Genomic DNA, 15,152 nt, shown 5'->3' on the forward strand with positions numbered 1-15,152 from the left:
AATGCTTCATAGGTTGGCAATCGGCCAGAGAGAAAAAAATGCTGTTTTAAATTGTTTTTTTCACCGAACAACTTGTTGGAATAAACAAATTACAGTGAAGTACAGCCATTACTCGGAAGTTATGACCTTTGGAAAGATATCGTGATTTCATGAAGGTGACTAGTACATCATAACAATGCAAACCTTGTGTTAAAGCAAGATCTGCATGCACTCTAGATTAAGAATTCTCAATTTTTTGCTTCTAAAGCTTTCTTCCCATGTTACAAAAATTCTGCAGACACCCCATGCCCTGTTTGTGCTATTTCTTGTGTTTAAATCTTTAATGTGCTTTCCCCTCCCTCTCTAACATTCTGTACCTTTGCAACCCACCAAGTACTGTGTTACTCCAACTCTATAATTGTCCATATTCTTGCTGTCTTCACCCCACCATTTACCGAAATGCGGAAAATTACCTGTCTCAGAATGGTCCCATAAACAGCATTGAAATAAAAAAACAATCAGTTTTACTCAATACTTTCAAGACTGAGGGCATCTTTTTTGTCTCCTGCCAGAAATTGTATATCTCGGATTCTATTTTTCCTCTGCTCAGCTGCTTGTTCAATGTGAGCCCAACAGTGTGCAGTCACAATGCCCTGTTCAATTTGGAACTCACACCTAGCACTTTGTCATATCTGTTATATTTGGTTATATCTGTGATGTCCATAAATGTGTTTCCAGTGCAAAATAAAAAATATACTTGATAATGAGAGTAATTCTTAGTTGCCTGAATGCATAATTGAGTACCATACTAAATTGTTGATTTAAATAGAATTGAGTTGGTTAGTAGCACTGTACTTGAATATCATTGAAAAGAGAGACACCTTTCTGAAGCTTTTCATCTTGCATTCATCAGGACAAACCCAAGAATGACAAATTTCAAATGATAACAATTTGTATGATAAGAGAAAAGGGGTGCTGATTGTTTGGCAAGTCGACTCTGATCTGGCAATGGAGAACTATATGCTTCTGGATAATTCAAAAAAGGCACAAGACTAATTGAATGCAACAACAAAAAACTGAAAAGTACTTATTACTAAAAACATTGATATTAAGAGATGATGCTGTGAAACCTGTCAATCCACTGGTTAAAAGTGCTGGTGGACACTTCTTATATCCTTTAACTTAGCTTTCGGATGACCGCTATTCAGGGATCCTGCCGTTCACACATTGTCCCAGGATCCGATGGCCTTGCACCACAAAAGCGTCTGTCACTTAATCTCTCCTGGTCTGCCCCCCCGCCCTTTTTCCAGTTTTGATGAGAGGTCTCATGTCTAAACTTCAACTCAATTTTATCCATAGATACTGCCAGATCAGCTCAGTGTTTTGAAGTCTTTTCTGTCTTGTTCTGTGGATCCATCAGTTTTAGAACATTTTTTATTGAAGCATTTGTAATTTTCACAGATCCCCCGGATCTTCCGATACCCCAAATATTGCCATTTCTGGACTCAGAGTCACCCTCCTTTCCAGGACCTCTGACATGACGTCCGCAAATCCCTGCCAGAATCCCCTCAACTTCGGTGACGCCCAGAACATATGCACATGATTCGCCGGGCTTCCCCTGCAGCATCCGCACCTGTCCTCCACTTCCTGGAAAAACCTACTAATCCGGGCCACAGTCATATGAGCCCGATGAACCACCTTGAACTGGATCAGGCTAAGCCTGGCACAAGACGAGGATGAATTGACTATCTTCAAGGCCTTTTCCCGTAGTCCGACCTCCAGTTCCCTTCCCAACTCTTCCTTCCACTTCCTCTTCACCTCCCCGATTGGGACCCCTTCCCACTCCATCAATTTCTTGTACATCAATTCATTGTATATCTCCGAGAACCCCCCCCCCCAAAACCCCCGTTTTTGACATCACCTTATCCTGTAGTCCCCTCGGGGGGAGGGGAGGAAAGCTTGGAACCTGCCTCCGGACAAAGTCCCGTACCTGTAGGTACCGAAACCTGTTCCCACCCAGCAACTCAAACTCCTCCTCTAATGCCTCCAGGCCCGGAAAGACCTCCTCAATGAAGAGATCCCCAAATCTCTCAATCCCTGCCTGCTGCCACCTCCTAAAGCCCCTATCCAGCACCCCCTGGAACAAAACGGTGATTATCACAGATCGGTGACCACACTGAAGGCCCCTCCAATCTCATGTCCCCACACCAGTGGTAGGGCTGCCACTACCACTGGGTTTGTGGAGTACCAAGCCGGCGAGAATGGCAGGGGCGCCGTTATCAAAGCCTCCAAACTCGTACCCTTACACGATGCCGCCTCTACTCGTTCCCACATCGACCCCATCCCCACTACCAACTTCCTAACCATCGATATGTTGGCCGCTCAGTGATAGTTCATAAAATTCGGAAGGGCTCAGCCTCCCTCCCCGCGCCCCCGTTCCAAAACTACCTTCTTCACAATCGGGGGTCTTACCATCCCATACAAAACCCGCGATTGCCGCGTTCATCTTCATGAAAAAAGCCTTGTGGATAAAAATTGGAAGACCTTGATAAACCAACAGCAATCTCGGGAGGACTGTCATCTTCACAGTCTGCACCCCCCCCGCCAATGACAGCGGGAGCATGTCCCACCTATGGAAGTCTCTTTTCTTATGCTCGACCGCCCTGCCCAGATTTAACTTATGGAGCTGACCCCAGTCGTTTGCCACCTGAATCCCAAGGTACCTAAAACTCCTACCCACCACTTTGAACGGTAACTCCCTCAGTCTCCTCTCCTGGTCCCCGTGCCTGGATCGCGAACACCTTGCTCTTACCCATATTTAACTTGTAGCCTGAGAACTGACCAAATTCTTCCAGTATCTCCATAATTCCAGCCATTCTCTCTCCCACCCACCCCCCCAGTGGGCCTGTAATGTACAGGAGCAAATCATCTGCGTAGAGCGAAGACCCCATGTTCCACCCCCCCTCCCTCTCACTATCCCCGCCAAACATTTGATGACCTAAGGGCCATTCCCAAGGGCTCTATGGCCAGAACAAACAGTCGTGGGGAGAGCGGACACCCCTGCCTTGTCCCCCTACACAAACTAAAGTATTCTGACTAGACCCAGTTGGTCCTTGCATTCGCCACCGGTGCCTGGTACAGCAATCGAACCCAGTCCACAAATCCCTGCCTGAACCCAAACCGTCCCAGGTAACCCCACGAGTACTTCCACTCCACCCGGTTAAAGACCTTTTCGGCATCTACCACCTCAACCTCATGCCCCTCCGCTGGCATCATTATAACATTTCGGAGCCATCTAATGTTGGACGTCAAGTGCCGTCCCTTCACAAATCCCGCCTGGTCCTCCCCTATTACCTCCGGTACACAGTCCTCTATACCTGTGGCCGGGATCTTTGCCAGCAACTTCTCATCTACATTCAAAAAAGAGATCGGCCCAAACGGTCCGCAGCTATCTGGATCCTTATCCCGCTTCAAAATAAGGGAAATCGATGCCTGCGATAACGTTGGGGGTGGGGGTGGGTGGGGGGGGGGAGCACTCCCAGCACCTTGGACTCATGAAAGGCCTTTACCAAGAGTGGCCCCAGTAACCCAGAAAACCTTTTGTAAAACTCCACTGGGTATCTGTCAGGTCCCAGAGTCTTACCCGATTGCATTGCCCCCAGTCCGTCTATTACCTCCCCAAGCCCGATTGGGCCTCCCAAGCCTTCCACCAACTCCTTGTCTACATTCGGGAACTCCAGCCACCCCCCCCCCCCCCCCCCCGATTTATAAAGTCGGCTATAAAATTCCCGAAACACATCGTTCACACCCTCCTGGGTCCACAAGCACCTTCTCCCTTGTATCGTTTACTTTCCCAATTTCTCTCGCCGCCTCCTGTTACCTCAGCTGCGCCAACATCCTGCTGGCTTTTTCCCCATATTCAGACACCGCCCCCTTTACCCTCTTCAGCTCCCCCCTCTGCCTTACCTGTGGACAGGAGCCCAAATTCCATTTACAGTCTCTGATGCTCCTTCAGGAGCCCCTCATCCGGGGACTCCGCATATCTCCTGTTCACATGTAAAATTTCACCAACTCCGCCCGTTCAGTCTTCTCCCTGTGAGCCCGAATCGAGATGAATTCCCCCCTGAAAACTGCCTTCAGTACCAACCGCCTTCAGTACCTCCCACATCACTCTGCCGAGATCTCACCCGTATCATTACGCTTTATGTACCCCTTAATGGCCTCCCTCACCCGCTCACACATCTCATCCTCCACGAGTAGTCCTACATCTAACCTCCATTGCGGCCGCTGGGCCTTTCCTTTACTCACGCGCAGGTCAACCCAGTGTGGGGCGTGGTCCGATGCCACAATTGCTGAATATTCAGTATCCACCACCTCCGCCAGCAGCGTTTTGTCCAGCACGAAAAAGTCTATCCTGGAATACACCTTGTGCACATGGGAGTAGAAAGAAAACTCCTTCCTCCTTGGCCTCCCGAATCTCCAGGGATCCACCCCTCCCATGCGCTCCAGGAGCTCTTTCGCCATTGCTGACACCTTTCCAGACCTGGGACTCGACTGGTCCAGTCTCGGATCCAGGACCATGTTGAAATCCCCACTCCATTATCAGTCGGTGCGAGTCCAGGTCCGGAATCTTCCCTAGCATCTTGCTAATGAACTCAACATCATCTCAGTTTGGGGCGTATATATTCACCAGAACCACGGCTATCCTGCTAACCGTAATAAATCTACCCCCAGGTCTACCTCTATCTTCCCCACCTCGAATGCCACCTTTTTGTTGATCAGAATTGCCACCCTCTTGGTTTTAAAGTCCAGTCCCGAGTGAAATACCTGCCCGACCCATCCCTTCCTCAATCTAACGTGATCTCCCAGCTTTAGGTGTGTCCCCTGCAGCATGGCCACGTCCACCTGCTACCGTGCCGCCCGAAGGTGCCTCCACTACATGAAAAGCTATTGTTGAGAAACTACGGCTCTCCTTTAGCACCCATGGTATCCCGGCGATGCTAGTTACGTCAATGGTACCCTGTTCACCAGTAATGAGCTCGAACGCTTTGGAAAGCAAACTGTGTGAGGCACACCTGCATGGCCCCATATCGCCCTTCCTGGCCGAGCAAGCGATGCAGACCTTCAAGCAAGGGATAAACAAATAGACTATGGGAGCTGTGGAAACTAGATTAGCATGATTTCTGTTTACCTACCCGACGATGTCACATGCCACGACCGGCATAGCACCGGCGGAACTGTTGATGGGCAAGAAGCTCAGAACCAGCCTCAGCCTCACGTTCCCCAATATCGGCGGAGAAGTGCAACATGGTCAGGACCTGCAAAGGCGAGGCCAAGGCAGACCAAAGTGGACCAGATGTTTCCAATAGGGGGACGTGATGTAGGTCTGAACCTTCGGTGACAGTACCCGTTGGATTCCAGGGACAGTGGTGCAACACAGACATGACCAGTCTCATACCTAGTAAGGAGAGGGGAAGGCCAGTGTTCGGACACACCACTACAGATGAACCGTCTTCTAGCCACAGCGTCCCACCGCATGTGGGCCTATGGGTGTCGACCCCTGGGGACCCCGACACAGATGCGAGAGGTGGTGGACTTGGACTCCCAAGATGGAGACCCAGGCTTCCGATGGCGACCGTACCAGGGATCAGTTGGCAGCGGTGCAGCCCCCCAAGGCTGCCAACACAGAAAAGACGTTAACCGACTCTGCGTACCCCCCAACCCAGCCCTGCAGCCACAGGGGTTGCAGCCGTGGGCTAAGAGTAGACGTCCCTATTTGACACTCCTTTCTAGACTCCTCTGTGACACTTTGTCAAGACTGTCAAGATTGTCAATAATAAACACTTGAGGGATATAACTTGCAAAGCTACTTGGATGGAGTGGGGGAATGGGATTGACTGGATAGGCCAAATAGCCTGCTTTGGTACCATAATCATTGCCCCAGTTCAGAACCATCTGCAGATAAGTAATCCATACCTGTTCGTCAATGCGCATAGACACTGGGTGAGAATCAAATCACGGTCTATATATTTCAATAGCCGGTTAACCCTCGCATCTTGCCTTAAATGCACACGGTGATCACTTGATTGAGATACCAGACATTGTGCTGTAAGTGTTCATGGAGTAATACCCTAGAACAATTGAGTAATTTTGGGAATTGAAGGAGTGGAAAATAGTTCCACGCATGGTTTGCTGCATCGTATGTTAAATCTGGAAGGGGTGAAGTATTTTTTTTAAAAAAATTTCCTTGTCGCAATTGATGTCACATGAAATAACGTTTTTTTTTCTTTTCTTACTGAAGTAACTTATTTTGCCCGGATATCTTTATTCATTACAGTCATTAGAACAAACAAGTATGAACCAGGAATAATCGAGACTGGTTGCTGTATAACCATTCAAGGATAATTGCGTTTTTAATTTGTTTGTTTAAACTGACTCGGGTGCCAATCACAAAAAACCTTATGAGAATTATTTTAATAACTTTCTTCTGTAGTGGAGATAAATTATGGATCATCTGCCTTCCAGGCCTTTTGGAAACTAAGGCATTATGTATTTAAGGGAACCTTTAATTGAAGAATGTGCTCAAAATCTGTTCCTGTCTTTGTGAAAATATAATTGAAACATTGCCGGACACAGACACCTGCAGGAGGTGTGACGCACTTCAATTGCTAATGAAATCAATCTGTTCATGTGACTGAACAACCTTAAAGGAGGTGTAGAAGATAGATCGAGGCATTTGGCTGGAGAAACCGTGGATTTGTCCTGCTTGCTGTTGTAAAGAAAAGGAGGTGCACCGATGAGACAACTTTTAAAATTTATTATTTTACCGGAGTTGGGGGCATAAAGAACCCGAGTATTAGCAACATAGAAATCGGGAATCCATTGATTTGCCACATATTGGCTCGTCTCTTTTGCCAAAATGCCCCCGATGATCCGTTAGACTTTATTGCAAGTTCTCAGATGGATTCTGAGAATAGAGAGAGATCCCCAGTGTTTTTTATTATTAATTCCCACTGTTGTTGCTGCACCCATCAAAATGATCATGTCCATGTTAACGAGGTGAGTGATGGATACGTTTGTGAAGTTTTTTGATGGCGCCTTTTTCTTAAATGTCACTGTTCGCTGACATGTTAGGTGATGCCAAATAACTGAAAACCTAAAAATTATTTTTGCCTTGCAAGGTAGTTGGAGGGTTCAAACTTTTGTATGGTTCATAATTTTCAGAGAAAAGCTGATGTTTGTACTAGTGTGTGCTTTATGGTAACAATAATAATCACATTGTCACAAGTAGGCTTCAATGAAGTTATTGTGAAAAGCCTCTAGTCGCCACATTCCGGCGCCTGTTCGGGGAGGCCAGTACGGGAATTGAACCCGCGCTGCTGCCTTGTTCTGCATTACAAGCCAGCTGTTTAGCCCACTGTGCCAAATCAGCCCACAAAGTATTCAGTGTATACTGAAAGTCAGCAGATCATTTAATAGCCTCTATTTCTAATCTGAAACTTTGTCCATCAAGCATGCTGACAGTCAAGAATTTTTGAGGAAAAGCTTCAGATTTTAAAACATTGATTAGGTCTACTTTTACTCATGACATTTTATTGACACAGAAAAAAATTGTCATTTGGTGAGAGATTCATGTGCATTTGAAGTAGCCTTGTTTTGTAACATGTCAAAAATTCTCTCTTTACATGGGTAGGGAGGGATCAGGCCATGGGGGGATTTGAAAACCTGGGTGAGAATTTTAAAGTTGAGGTCATGAAGGCATTTAGAATGGGTAATAAATACTGCTTTCTTTGTTTGATGCAAGAATTTTTTTGTTCAGCACAGTAAATACTTGGTGAAACAAATTTTGATATAGCGGTGGTTGTTTTTAAAAATTCATTTACAGGATGTGGGTGTTACTGACTCGGCCAACATTTTTGTCCATTCCTATGCCTTCAGTCAAAAAAATCAAAAAGTTTAAATTTTTATCAACTTTTGCTTTAAAGTTCTGTATTGTTTGTTTTGGAGAGTGACATTTCTTTGGTCCAAGTTCAGTCAAGTCCGTTTCAAAGTAGTTCCATGAATACTTTTTCTGAAAAAAGTCTGAAGAATTCTGATATACTTGTAGATTTATTTGCATGGGAGGGTTTGCATTGTTTTGGCTCAGAGTATATTCTGGAGAAAACTGTATTGGCGATATGATTAACTCCAATGATATTCGATTCAGGCACACTGGGTTGATTTATATTTCTGTGGACAGTGTAACTTAGAAACACCAATAGATCGTTTCACCAGTATCACTGACACTCTGTTAACAACCTTTTTGCAGACTTGTTTTTAATATAATTACTTCGATATGATAGAACAATTATAGCTGCACAGGGTTAGCAACCCATAGATTGAGAGCTCCGATCTCATGGTGACAAGTTGTGCAGTTAAATTTGTGGAATGGCAGTGGGAGCAAGAATGCCATGAAAGCTTCTGGATTGTGTAAAAACTCAACTCCCTTCCTAATGTCCGAAGGAAAGGATTTGCGACTGCTGCTATACTTGACTTCAGTCCTACATTGTAATTGGCTCTTAACGAGAACAAATTTGTATGTATTTATATTTCTAAATGTATTTTATTACAAACATGTATCCAAACAAGTTACAATGAACAAACACAAATGTGTATTTATATAGTGGTTTTTAGACCGGATTCTGGTGAAGAGCCTGCACTATCAAACAAAATTTAACACCAAGGCGCTTGCGATATTCAGACAGATGACTAAAAGCTTTGTCAAAGAGGTAGGCTTTAAGGAGCACCTGAAAAGAGAAAAGAGCAACAGAGAAATGAATGGAGGGATTTTCCAATTAGGGCCGTGGCAGCGAATGCCACAGTTGTCAATGTAAGAGCGATTAAAGTTTAGCATGTTCAAGAGACCAGGATTGGAGGAGCGCAAATATCTTGGAGTCTGTGGGGTGGTTCTAATACTGGAAGAGATGATCAAGATAGGGAAGGGTCAGGCCTGTAGGGATTTGATAACTGGTGAGAATTTTAAAATTGAGACCATGAGGACAAGTTGGAATGGGTGATTAATACTTTGTTGGGGTCATGCAAGAATTTTTTTTTGAGAACGGCAAGAACTTGGTGAAACAAATTTTTGATATAGCAGAGGTTGATAGGCCTTCAATCAAAAGCTTGAGCATTTTAAAATTGTAACCAATTGATTTTTGCTAAGTTGTAAAATGTTACTATTTCAACCAAAGTAATTTTTAACTTGTGTATAGAGCTGAAATTTGGGGAGAGAAATAGCAATTTGAATTCAAGGGATCCCTTTCTTTTGAGGCTACCTTTTCCCAGCTGGAAGCGATTATTTTCTCAATCTCGTTGTTCTGAAGATGAATGAGAACAAAATAGGAAAAGATCAATTTTTTTGAACTCTTGCACATTTTTGCTTCCATCAGAGTCTGCAAGTGATGGAACTTTTCACTAACTTCATTGCAGTGTTAATGTAAGCCTACTTGTGACAACAAAGGTTATTATTATAACTGAGCAGCATTACTCTTAGGAAAACAGGAATCCAGTTGGATGCCTTGAATGAAATGAACAGTATATGTGTATCTAATTCAAGATCATAGTGATATTTTTGGCCAATCGTGGGATGCTTCTTTGCGGTGGGAGGTGGACCACCATTAGCTGGCGGTGTGATCTTCTGGCCCTGTTGCTCTCCATGGAATTTCCAATTGAATGCACCCCATGCTGCTGGGAAACCAGCTGCGTGGGGTGCACAGTCAGCGGAACCGGAAGATTCCACCAGCGTGAACAACTGGAAGATCCCGGCCTACAAGTGGTAAATTGCTGCCATGGAGTAATCAATTTTTGTTATAAACTGTATTCTGGAGCTTGCTGTTTTAGGGCATAAGGCCACTCTTAGCATTAAGGTTATATTTATATTTGTCGTGAACATATTAGACCCTCCAGTTATGCACACTTGTCTACAAAACCTTATCCTTGTCCACGGTTTCTAAGTGATCTTATCCACATTTATGCCAGATGCATATACATTTTGAAGGGATCGGTAGAGGCAATAGAAGCTTAATGACAGGGTTTGTAGGAACAGAGAGATTTGTGTTTCATGTGCATTGATCATTGAAAGTGGCAGAACATTATGGGAGAATAGTTAGCAAAGCATATGGGATCTTGGGCTTCCTAAATAGAGGTATGGAGAACAAAAGCAAGGAATCATGCTGAACTTTATAATAGTCTGGTTAGGCCACAACATCGGGCCCAATTTACGTCTCCACATTTTGGGATATATGTGTGGGTTCAGAGGAGATTTAAAATGGTTCCAGGGATGTGGGATTTTATGTAGAAAGTTAGATTGCAGAAGGTGGGGTTCTCTTTGGAGCAAAGGAAGGGAGATTTGATAACGGTATACAAGATTATGACAGGTATAGGTAACTTAGCGCTGAGGAAGAACTTTTTTTACTCAGCAGGTGGTAATGACATGAAGCTGACTGGGGGATGGAAACAGAGGTGATCAAAATTTCAAAAAGAAATTGGGTTGGCCCTTGGGGGAGATAAATCTGCAGGGCTATGGGGATGGAGTGGGAAATGGGACCGGCTGGATTGCTCTACATGGACTTGAAGGGCAGAAAGGTTGTCTCCTTTGATGTTGTGACTCTATGACTCTTTGTAAACCTCTCAAATCTATCTTCCTACTAGTGAAATAGAGTAGTTCAGTTTTGTGCACTGTCTCTATGATAGCACTGTGTCACCTCCTTGGTCAGAAGGTTGTGGAATAAAATTGCAATTCTCCCTCCAGAAACTTGAGCAGATAATCTAAGCAGTGATGGGTAACCTAGGCTAGTGAGTGGACTACCTGAGTGGCTCTACTTTATCTCAGTGGGCCACAAGATTGAAATCAGGCATGTTCACTAACTATGACCCCCATGAATAAGATTATATACATTTAATAGACGCTGACTATTTCATAATGTGTTATAGAAAATGCTTAATTATTTTTATATTAACAGAACTATCAACTTCAAATTGTAAAAACAAAATCAATATTTACACCTAGGATGCAGAGGGAGCACAAGGCTCTCAGTCAATGTTGCATGCAATCAACGTGCACCTCACTTCACTTGCCCCTGCTTTGTGTGACACTGGTAGGAAAAATGCTATGCAAATGGAAATCAGTGGAATCTGGCAATCCTGCATGTGGGCAACGGTCAACAAAAAGTCTCCTGGGCTGCACTCAGAACCCAGATGGGCTGTAAATGCGGTTCTCTATTACACACCGATGACACTTAAAAAGTACTTGATTGGAAGTGCTTGGGGACCTTCTGTTGAGGTCACAGAAGATGAGAAAATCAAGCTTGTTCCTTCCCTTTTCACTTCCTTAACCAGCGCTGTCGTGAAACCTCTGATCTAATCAACTCTAATTCTTTGCTTTCCAAAATGTTTAAGTATAACCTAAATAATATAGAATCAAAGAATTATGTTGAGGGGCAAAATATATGATATCAAAATGGGAAGTAAATTTATGATTATTCCATGTTCTACATTATATTGTGTGGCCATTTTTCTCCAGAGCTGGAAACTGCAAGCCTTTTGTCATGGCACCGATCGCAGTTTATTATAAATGCAGTAAAAGTTCTTCTATGTTCACAATCAACAAGGTTGGTTTTTATGGTGTACGCGCTAGTATTTTGGAGTAGTGTACAGCTGCACCTTGTGGTGGCACCAAATAAGAAGTGCTTTATGTTCAAAATTTGTTCCTGAACTAGGAAAATTAACATCTGCCTTCAAAGTCAATATATATTGGATGGGAGGGGGAAGTGGCGAGGTTGGCTAGTCCGTGAGGGGCTCCTGTGGATGGATGGGTGATTGGGGGTGTTTGGGGTCAGGGGGCGTTATGGTCAGGTCATCAAGTGGTCAAGGAGAGGCGTTCAGGGGGGTCGGTTAAGTGGTTTCAATCCTCCTTGCATTTCCTGGGTAACTTCCCTGGAGATTGGAGGTTCTGGGCCAATGTTAATTATCAGATGTTTGACCTTTAAGAACTTTTCTTTTGGCAAAGACTAGACACCAGCCGTGTTTGGTCTTTTGGAGTAGAATATCCTTATGGTTACACAATCTTTCTACCCTTCTTAACCCAAAGCATTCCTAGAAATTAATTAGCAAGAGAATTTTTCAGTTATGAAATTTAATTGATTAGTATGACCCTTCTCTATTAATATGACCATACTTTAGAGTTAAGCAGTGAATTGGTAGGTGTACATACAAAAACAGTTGAAAAGTGAAAAATAGACTCTATGGGTTTCCACTGATAGTAACACTGGCAGATGTCTTCAATTTGGGAACAAGGTGTATAAATGAAACATTCGGTATCTATCCCCAGTTAGCTGAACTCAGTAGGGATTAGAATTTGTCTAAACATCCCCGGGAATGGTTGTAATAATTTGTGCTCCTACTGACAATTCGGTGGTCTACTGGTGGAAAGATACTGGGGCTGTTTAGCACAGGGCTAAATCGCTGGCTTTGAAAGCAGACCAAGGCAGGCCAGCAGCACGCTTCAATTCCCGTCACATCCTCCCCGAACAGGCGCCGGAATGTGGCGACTAGGGGCTTTTCACAGTAACTTCATTGAAGCCTACTTGTGACAATAAGCGATTTTCATTTCATTTCATTTTTTCATTTCATATCAGAATATCTGATGAGCGTAGGATCAGCTGTTGCAGCTTCTTTGCTCTTTTGGCTATTCTATTTGTATGCAATTCATTTAAACTTCTGGTCATTATGTTAGAACTGGGTAGTGGTCTGGTGCCAGCACATCATAAAATTAGGCAGTGAGGTCATGGGATTTGTTGTCAATGGCAGGGTGGGAAGCCGCAGTAGAGTAGAGGAATTAAAGGCTTGGGGCCAGCTAGTACTGCAGAGGGTCCTGTGGTATAGCAGAATTTGGAGAACTGGGCCCCAGGATTGGGACGTTCAGTGATCTTCAAACATGGCATGAGGAGAGCAAACCAGACACAGTGTTGTACTCCGCTGCTTTGAATTGCATTTAAGAATGAATTAAATAAAAATTTGAAGATCAACATTAATGAGTGATGAGGAAAAGACAGCAGCAGATTGAGATTATAAAAGAGAATTCCAGTCCAGAGCCAATATTGATCAGATGGGCTTCAATGGGCTGATAAACATTTTTCAGTCTGGCAATATAGAAAGGTTCAGTTGCTTCTCAAACACCTTCAAGCCCAAACCTGGTAGAGCAAACCTTACCATGAAACTTAAAACTGTTGCAGTTACATATTACTGACCGGGTAAGAGTTATGGTTGACAGTCATTTGTGCACTGTAGCTGTATATAGCACCTCCCATAAGACCATAGACCACAAGGCATAGGAACAGATTTTCTGTTTTTTTCCCCCCTATTCATTCATGGAATGTGAGGTCACTGCTAGGCCAGCATTTATTGCCCATATGTCCTTGAAAAGGTGGTGGTGAACTGCCTTCTTGAACCGCTGCAGGCTATGTGGTGTAAGTATGCCCACAGTGCTATTAGGGAGGGAGTTGCAGGATTTTGACTCCAGAATGGCAATATATTTCCAAGTCCATATGGTGTGTGGCTTGGTGGTGGTTTTCCTGTGCATCTGCTGCCCTTGTCCTTCTAGATGGTGGCAATCGTGGGTTTGGCAAGTGCTGTGGAAAGTACTTTGGAAGGAGACTTAAGTAAGCCTTGAGTATGCCACCACTTGTTCATTGAGGCTCTATATTACCATCCCCTTGAGTCATACAAAAAAAATTGTAAAACCATTTTTGCAACCGTATTTCATTCAAAAGAACAAAATCCTGTACCTTAGTGTATATTAATATATTTATCCTAATTAATTAATTGTATTAGAAAGAGAAGATCAATACAATTCCTTTGCAAGTAGAATATTTCACATTTAGCAATGTTGTAATTTGCCCAGTCTCTGAATGCATTCTGCATTTTTTGTAATTTACACTACATTGCACTGATACATGTGCATGCATCTTCAAATGTTCACTCATGTTTCCTCTCGGGTGCAGTTTTTTGGTCCAATTTTTAATTGTTTAAATTTTTAATATTGAGCTTCAAATATTCTTCAAACAACCAATATTGGCAGTTATTCTTGCATGACAATTTTATATTTTGCATAAGGAAATAGCTTTGTAGTCATTATCTAATTGAAGGACATGAGCCATTTTCTTTTAGAAAACAGAAGTGCACACCTGATAAAGCCAACATTGGTAAAATAAAGCTAAGTTGATGTTAAATTGGGTTGCAGTGAAAGTTTGTATCGAAAATATCAATGTATATTTGTGTTTTAGATGCTAGCTTGATCTGCTGTGCATTCAAACATAGAAAATGGTAGTCAACCATTTGCTCCTTTGTGCCTGCTTCACTATTTAATATGTCTCAGCACCAGACTCCCACGCTCTCCCCATACTCCTTGACACCTTTTAGAGTCTAGAAATATATCTATTTTCACCCTAAGTACAGTCAGGGACATGCCTTCCATAGTGTTCTGTGGTAAAGAATTCCACAGGTTCATCACCCTCTGAGTGAAGAGGTTTCTCTTTTCAGTCCTAAATGGCCAACCCCATGTCCTGAAACTGTGACCCCTTATTCTAACCACCCCAGCCAAAGAAAACAACATTCTTGCATCCAGCCCTGTCAGAATTTCAATTAGATTCTCACCTCATTCTTCTAAATTCCAGTAGATACAGGCCCAGTTGACCCAATCTCTCCTCATATGACAATCTTGCCACCCCAGGAATCAGCCTGATGAACCCTCGCTGCACTACTTCCATAGCAAACACATAATTTCTTAGCTAAAGAGACCAAAACTGCGACCATTACTCCAGGTATGGTCTCACCAAGCTGCAGTAAGACATCCGTGCTCGTTCTCAAGTCCTTTTGCAATGAAGGTCATCATACCATTTGCCTTCCCAATTGCTTGCAGTACTTACAAGCTTGTTTTCAGTTAATGGTGTACCAGGACACCAAGGTCCCTTTGTACATTAGCATTTCCCAATCTATCACCATTGAAATAATATTCTGCCATTCTGTTTCTCTGTCCAAAGTGGTAACTTCACATTTATCAATGTGATATTGCAAACTTGATCTGATGTGCATTCAAACATTTTCTATCTTTATTTCAGACTTTCATCTTTTGTGTT

At 43.5% G+C, this 15,152-nt stretch overlaps 1 protein-coding gene and 1 long non-coding RNA gene across 12 annotated transcripts in view; one reads left to right on the top strand and one right to left on the bottom strand.

The window, feature by feature from the left end:
* The window catches only part of LOC140396244 (uncharacterized), a 56,958-nt gene extending 50,886 nt beyond the window's left edge, over positions 1 to 6,072 (bottom strand). Inside the window, exon 1 of the long non-coding RNA XR_011936494.1 lies at positions 5,956 to 6,072. This is a non-coding gene — a long non-coding RNA (uncharacterized lncRNA). The remainder of the gene's footprint in view (positions 1 to 5,955) is intronic.
* Positions 1 to 15,152, top strand: part of wnk1b (WNK lysine deficient protein kinase 1b) — a 254,162-nt gene that overhangs the window by 120,902 nt on the left and 118,108 nt on the right. The window lies entirely within an intron of this gene.

Source organism: Scyliorhinus torazame, chromosome 19 (assembly GCF_047496885.1).
Source record: "Scyliorhinus torazame isolate Kashiwa2021f chromosome 19, sScyTor2.1, whole genome shotgun sequence".
NCBI classification, from domain to species: Eukaryota; Metazoa; Chordata; class Chondrichthyes; order Carcharhiniformes; family Scyliorhinidae; genus Scyliorhinus; species Scyliorhinus torazame.